Here is a 7,143-nt window from a genome sequence, read left to right as displayed (position 1 = left end):
TATGTTGAATATTGTTTTTTCCAACTCACTCACCCCTAACCATGGGATAAACCAACGAGCAAAACTATGGAAAGCAGTAGGTCTTTCTACTAAGGGATTTTTGATTTCCCGTCCAATTCTCCGAATATGATTTCTCAAATACCCCCGTGACAAAGAATCATGTATCGTCATATTAGGGACTACTGCTCCCAAGGTACAAGTTCCCATCCAATTTTTTTGTAAAACCTTACGAGCTGTATCATTACACAGCCAGTACCATCCTCTTCCCTCTGGCACTGGCCAAGCCGTAGAGTTAACAGAAATTGAGGTACCAATAGATAAAGTGGTGTTACAAGACGACTGGTTTCCCACATATGTTATGGGGTTACAATCAATTTTCCCTTGTCCTTTGGGTGGGTTACATCTCTGAACACAAATATAATAGGACTCTTGTACCTTAGGACTATTTATTTCTAATTTCAGAATCTCATCACCTTCAATACCCCAAGAGGTATTTCTCCATAAGTTTTCCCAGGATTTATTCCTAGGTAGGGGAATTCCAATTAGAGATATGCCTTTATCTCCATGTTCTGGCATATGTGCACATATCCAGCAATTTGTTTTACCCAGGGCGTGAGAAACTCCTTGTACCAGAGATAAATGTGCGTTTTTATCCCATAAAGTCAAGTATAAATTAGGTAGCCACCCCATTATAATTATAATTTAAGAGTCGTAATTTGGTAGATCCTATTGGGGTAGCAGTCCATGATATTCCAGGAGCTCTCTTCACTCTCGAATAGTGGATCCAAGCAGCTTGTTCTTTAATCTTGATAGCAGTATGCGTCGTCAACAACACCTGATATACCATCCGGTCCATCTTTCTTCTAGGGGTTGTCCTGAAAAAGTCTTTATATATACACATAATCCCCGGGCTTAAAGGGGTGGATTGGTTGATCCAGCCCTCTAGCCCTCGTCCCTAAAATCAATTTATGTACTTTATTTAATTTTTTCTGAAGTTCAGTTATATAAACATATAAATATTCTGATCCTAACTGCGTTAGATCCTCTCCACTAAATAGAAATTGATACGGCCTCCCATATAAGATTTCAAAGGGACTCAAATTCTCCTTTACTCTAGGTTTAACTCTAATTCTAAGTAATGCTAAAGGAAGGGATTGAGGCCATGACAAATTAGCTTCTTGTCCGATTTTAGCTATTTGTTGTTTAATTAAATGGTTCATTTTTTCTACTTGTCCACTTGCCTGCGGTCTATAAGGAGTATGTAGTTGCCAATCTATCTTTAGAATCTTACTTAGCTGTTGTACCACTTGCACACAAAAATGTGAACCTCTATCAGAAGACATTGCTACTGTATCCCAAAGCGAGGCATTATTTCATTTAAAAAGACTTTAACCACTTCTCTTGCTTTGTTTGCTCGACAGGGAAAGGCTTCGGGCCATCCTGAAAACGTGTCAGTCAGAACCAATAAATAACGATACCCCCCTTTTTTTAGGGAGTTCTGAAAAATCAATTTGCCACTGTTGTCCCAGATAATTTCCTTTACCAATTATTCCAAATTTTATTTTATTCTTAGTATTGGGGTTGTTGTGTAAACAAATGCTACATTGTTGAGTTACTTGTTTTATCGTTGTATATAAATTTTGTCCCACTAATGTCTGACTCAGGCTCTTATGCAATGTGTCAGCCCCCCAGTGTGTTTTATTGTGTTCTGTAAGAACTGTGAGCCATATCAAATTAGAGGGTACTACTACTCGGTTATCTTTTAAATATACACATCCATCTGGTTTCATTTTACCTTTCAAATCTTCAATTAATTTTAAGTCTTCTTTTGTATAATTTGGCTTTTGGTTTATGTATATAGTTTGAACTTTACCGTCTGGTATCAAAGATGATGCCTTCACTTCAGTTAATCCAGCTACCCGCTTAGCCTCTTGATCTGCCAATCGATTTCCAATTTCAAAATCGGTGTTCCCCTTTTGGTGTCCCCGACAATGCATGATAGCTACCTTTTCTGGTTGTTTTACCACCTCTAACAATTTTAAAATTTCTTCAGCATGTTTTATCTGTTTTCCCTGAGCGGTCAGCAATCCACGTTCTTTCCAAATCGCTCCATGAGCATGCACCACACCGAATGCATATTTAGAATCTGTCCAAATATTTATTTTCCTTCCTGCTGCTAGTTCCAGTGCTCACGTAAGAGGAATTATCTCTGTTTTCTGGGCAGACATCCCAGGAGGTAATGGTTTAGACTCGATTACCTGCTGAGTGGTTGTAACGGCATACCCTGCCTTACGTTGTCCTTGTTTCACAAAGCTGCTTCCATCAGTATACCAGGATTCGTCAGCATCTTCTAAAGGTTCTTCCTTAAGATCAGGTCGACTGGAATACACGGTCTCCATTGTTTCTATACAGTCATGTGTTATTAGTTCATCCTGAGTTCCACTAAGGAAAGAGGCTGGATTCACAATGTTAGTGACCACAATTCCCACATCATCTTGTTCTACTAGTATTGCTTGGCATTTTAAAAACCTCTGCGGCGAGAGCCAATGATCTCCCTTTTGTTCCAAAACTGTTGAGACTGTATGGGAAACTAGCACTATCATTTTCTGTCCAATTGTAAGCTTCCGAGCCTCCTGTATATTGATAACGACTGCTGCCACCGCCCGAAGACATCCGGGCCATCCTTTACTTACTTCATCCAGTTGTTTAGAGAAGTAAGCTACTACTCGTTTATAGGGACCCAGCTTTTGCGCTTATACTCCCAAAGCCATCCCTTGTCTCTCATGGGAAAATAACCAAAAAGGTTTCGACAGGTCCGGCACTCCCAAGGCCGGAGCACGCATCAATTCAAGTTTAAGTCTCTTATAAGCTGTTCGCACTTCTCCAGTCCAAACCAATTTTGACTGGTTACCTTTTATCAAGTCATATAGAGGCTCACCATCAGTCCATAATTATAAATCCAAAGGCGACACCAACCTGTCATTCCCAGAAAGGTTCGCAGTTCTTTTATCATTTGTGGTTCCGGAGTTCGACAAATGGCTTCCTTGTGTTCAGTTCCCAGCTCTCTTTGTCCTCCCGAAATTTCGAATTCCAGATAGGTCACATGTTGCTGAACCAGCTGGGCTTTCTGCTGGGAGACTCGATATCCATTTAAACCCAGAAAATAAAGGAGACTGACAGTCCGTTGAACACAACCTTCTTTAGTCTCAGTGGCTATCAATAGATCATCCACGTATTGTAACAAAGTCCCTTCAGTGTCCGGAGGTTTCCAAGTCTCAAGTTCCTTTGCTAATTGGTTTCCAAAAATGGTGGGGCTATTCTTGAATCCTTGAGGTAATGCTGTCCACTTAAGCTGCGTCTTTCTACCTGAGTCAGGGTTTTCTCATTCAAAGGCAAATAGGTTTTGGCTTTCTGTGGCTAAGGCTAGGCAGAAGAAGGCGTCTTTTAAATCCAGTACGGTAAACCAAACCTGACTATTCTTTAATTTAGTCAGCAAAGTATAAGGATTTGCCACTACTGGATGTATATCCTCGGTGATTTTATTTATGGCCCTCAAATCCTGAACTAGCCTATAGCTTTTTCCATCTGCCTTTTTGATTGGCAATATGGGTGTATTGTATTCGGATTCACATTCAACTAATAATCCATACTGTAGAAATTTATCAATTATCTCTTTAATTCCTTTCCTATCTTCTATCCTCAAAGGATATTGCTTAACCTTAACAGGTTTCTCTCCTGGCTTTAATTTAATAATTATTGGAGTCACATTTTTAGCTCTTCCAGGGACTTTGGTGGCCCAAACTCCTGGATACACTTGATCTGTGATCTCTGAGGGTATTTCACTTTTAAGGTCAGTTTGTATTAGTGTTGAGCTTGGCACATTTATTAGTTGTTCTTCTCCTATCTTTAATTCCATTTTCCCGTTTTCAAAGATAATTTCTGCTTCTAATTGTTCTAACAAATCTCGACCTAATAGAGATTTTGGAGATCCAGGTAGATATAGAAACCTATGTATCCCTATTTGTTTCCCCAGTTTATATTTCAGGAACTTTAAGAAAAAGGCCTTTTCCTGTTGGCCAGTGGCCCCTATCACAGTCACAAAATCTTTGTCCTCTGGTATTAATCTCTGATTCAACACTGAATAAGAAGCTCCTGTATCTATTAAAAATTCCATCTCTTGTCCCGATTTCCCTAGCTTGATTTTAACCAGTGGATCCGCTAGGGTAGAGTCCCCCAGTCCACTTCATTGATCAGGAGAAATGTTAGCTATTACTGGCCGAGCACCTGCCCGCGGCCTCGGGCATTCTCTTCCAATGGCCTATTTCCCTACAATACGCACACTGGTCCGATCTTAAGAGTGGTTGGGGTCTTCCTCCCCTTCTCCCAACCCCTCTACCTTTAGCCCGAAAGGGTTCTTCTTGTTTCTTTAATGCAGCTACTGTTGCCGCAGCAATGGTTTCTCCTAATTTCTGTCTTTCATCCCCTTCCCGGTTTCTAAATACCCTCCAAGCCTCCTCCGCCAGCCTTTCCAAATTTCTTATATTGGGTTCTTTCATTTTCTGAAGCTTTCGCCTTATATCCTCAGCAGACTGTCCTAGAAACAATGAAACTAACTGTAATTTACCGTCCTCTGAGGAGGGATCTATAGTTGTATATTTCTGCATAGCTGTCCTTAAACGGTCAAGAAATTCCGAAGGAGTTTTGGACTGTCCTTCTTTTATAGTATATAGTCTTGACCAATTTACAGACTTAGGTATAGCATTTTCCAAGGCAATCCTTATCCATTCCTGGTATCTCTTTAATAGTCTATAATCATTTTCATCATTATAATCCCAATTGGGGTCTGCCCTAGGCACGTGTACTTCTACGGTTCCGGGCAAGGCTCCTGAAGCCACCTGGATCTGTACTTGTGTTTGGGCAGTTTTAAATACTAGCTGTTTCTCCGTTTCCGATAATGCTGCTAGCATTATTTCTATATCTTTCCAATCTGGATCCAAATTTTTCACAATCAGCTCAAATCTTCTAGCTACTGCCTCTGGGTCATCTCGATACCCTTTCACCGCCTCCTTCCAAGAATCTAATTTGTTAGTTGTAAAAGGTACTTTAATTCTGGCAGGTCCGTTAGCCCCCATAGCTTGCCGTAAAGGGGCTTGGATTACTGGCCCTGCTTTGCTCCGTGTACGAGCAGTTATCGGAGTAAATTCCTTAGTGTCTATATCATCTCTCCTCCCTTCAGTTTCTATTCCCGCGCCTGCACCACCATCTACAGATGGTAACGGCGAAACGTAATCTTCCATTCTTTCCTCTGGTTCATCTAACTTTAAACATCTTTGTCCAATACTACATGCCGAACAACACCTCTTCATTTTCCCGGCACCATCCCTTCTCATATCTTTTTCCATTGCCAATATTAAGGGATCTTGTGGTGCTAGGTTAATTCCACACTCCTTTTGCCACTCTGGGTGATTCCTCAGAGTGAAAAACATATCAGCATACATTACTTCATCCCATTTTCCTTCCCTCCTTAAAAACAACATTAACTGTAATAAGGTACTATAGTTCAGAGTACCATTAGAAGGCCATTTTTCCCCATACTCCAACTTATATAGTGGCCACCATTGGTTATAATATTTTATCAATGTTTTCTTATTCACAGTTCCTCCAGCGGACCCTCCAATATCCTTCCAATGAATTAAAACACATCCTAAAGGACTTTTCTTTAGAATTCCACCACTTTGTTTTCCTCTCATTTTTCCGATTCACACTTTCAGATTACCCTTTAACACTTACAAAATGCAGCACGTCGGTATCTTTTTACAGCAACACCATGAAACTATTATTACTACCAAAAATATAGCTAAAATCGCAATAACAACAATCAGAGTCAAATTTCACATTCGATAGGTCAGAAAACCGAAATAAGTAACACAGTACCAAATGAACCTTAAAGGCAAACCTTTTGCCAAGGTTCCCAATGGCAATTAAATGCCACCAAGACAGATCCAACGTATACTTAAGGTGCTAGCCACAAAAGTATACACCAACACTACCCTGCAGAAGCTTACCTTCCAACCTATAGGCAGCACCAAATGACCGGTCTACCAAATAAACAAACCAAAATAAAGAATATTGTCACTTACAGTGATGGGGTCCTTGTCTGCCTCCACAGTGATCCGTTGAGTCAAGGAGTCCCTCTGGGAAATCCCGGGGGTACCCTAGGGAGTCCTATTCCCAGCGGGTCCTGCAGCCGGGCAGAGAGGGTGTCCCATCTGGGTCGCCAGATTGATTTAAAGAACGAAGTCAAAATTTCTTCTTAGTGATGAAGTATTCTTTATTGACAGCGCTGGATGCACGGGGGATCATTCCACCTAATGTGCATACCTGAAGTGACAAACTGTGGGAAAGGAATTCGCAGGTGGCTTTGCGCTGTTTCCCACGTCCTTGTATTAGAGATAATGAGGAAACAAGCTAGAGACAAGTGCACGGAGAAGCTAGACCAATTATAAGTTGTTATCGGCGCGTGCTGTAGTTAGTTGCCTATATATACTCTGTGAGAACCTGCAATAAAGGAGGGCGATTATATTCGCATCGAGGTTGCATCGTTACTCGGGTCCCTTTCCCTTTCCGACAACAAACTATCTCACATTTATACAGCAGAACTACGAATATTCAATTAACTCCTATACATATTCATCACCTAAACCCACCTACTCACGCTTCTTATGCTAATTAGCTTATCAGTCCTTTGTGCTTGCGCAGATTCTTCCAAGAATTGTGGGCAGGGGTCTTAAGGACGTGGGCAGTGGTCTTTGGGAGGAAGGCCGTATGTCTTCCTCATAGTATACTTCTCACCCTTTATCTAGAATGTAGTGATTTTGCAAGTTTGCAATGTCTTTATCAGCCTGAGATAATTTGTGTCCTTGTTGTCCATCTGTTTCCTGCCTGAGACGGGATGTCTGGCAAGCTTTTGTTACTTAGTTTTCACATATTCTTCACCTCTTAGCTCCTGATAGTATATCTTGCAGACTCAGACTACTTCTTCCTTGACTAACAGATAATATTGAGTAACTAATCTATTCTATTCTTAATACCTAGATAATGATTCATCCTACTGCCTAGCTAGCTAATCATCCTTTTATATTT

The 7,143-nt window shown here is 40.7% G+C and overlaps 1 long non-coding RNA gene across 1 annotated transcript; it reads right to left on the bottom strand.

Moving 5' to 3' along the window:
- Window positions 1-1,912: 1,912 nt before the first annotated feature.
- LOC118159636 lies at window positions 1,913-2,219 on the bottom strand. The gene is made up of 2 exons (XR_004747188.1): window positions 2,093-2,219; window positions 1,913-2,047 (listed from the first exon to the last, which is right to left on the bottom strand). It is a non-coding gene; the product is annotated as an uncharacterized LOC118159636 (long non-coding RNA).
- Window positions 2,220-7,143: the final 4,924 nt, after the last annotated feature.

Source organism: Oxyura jamaicensis, unplaced genomic scaffold (genome assembly GCF_011077185.1).
Source record: "Oxyura jamaicensis isolate SHBP4307 breed ruddy duck unplaced genomic scaffold, BPBGC_Ojam_1.0 oxyUn_random_OJ71389, whole genome shotgun sequence".
Classification (NCBI taxonomy): domain Eukaryota; kingdom Metazoa; phylum Chordata; class Aves; order Anseriformes; family Anatidae; genus Oxyura; species Oxyura jamaicensis.
Note: the sequence above shows the minus strand (reverse complement) of the source record. Positions and strands in the feature narration are given on the sequence as shown.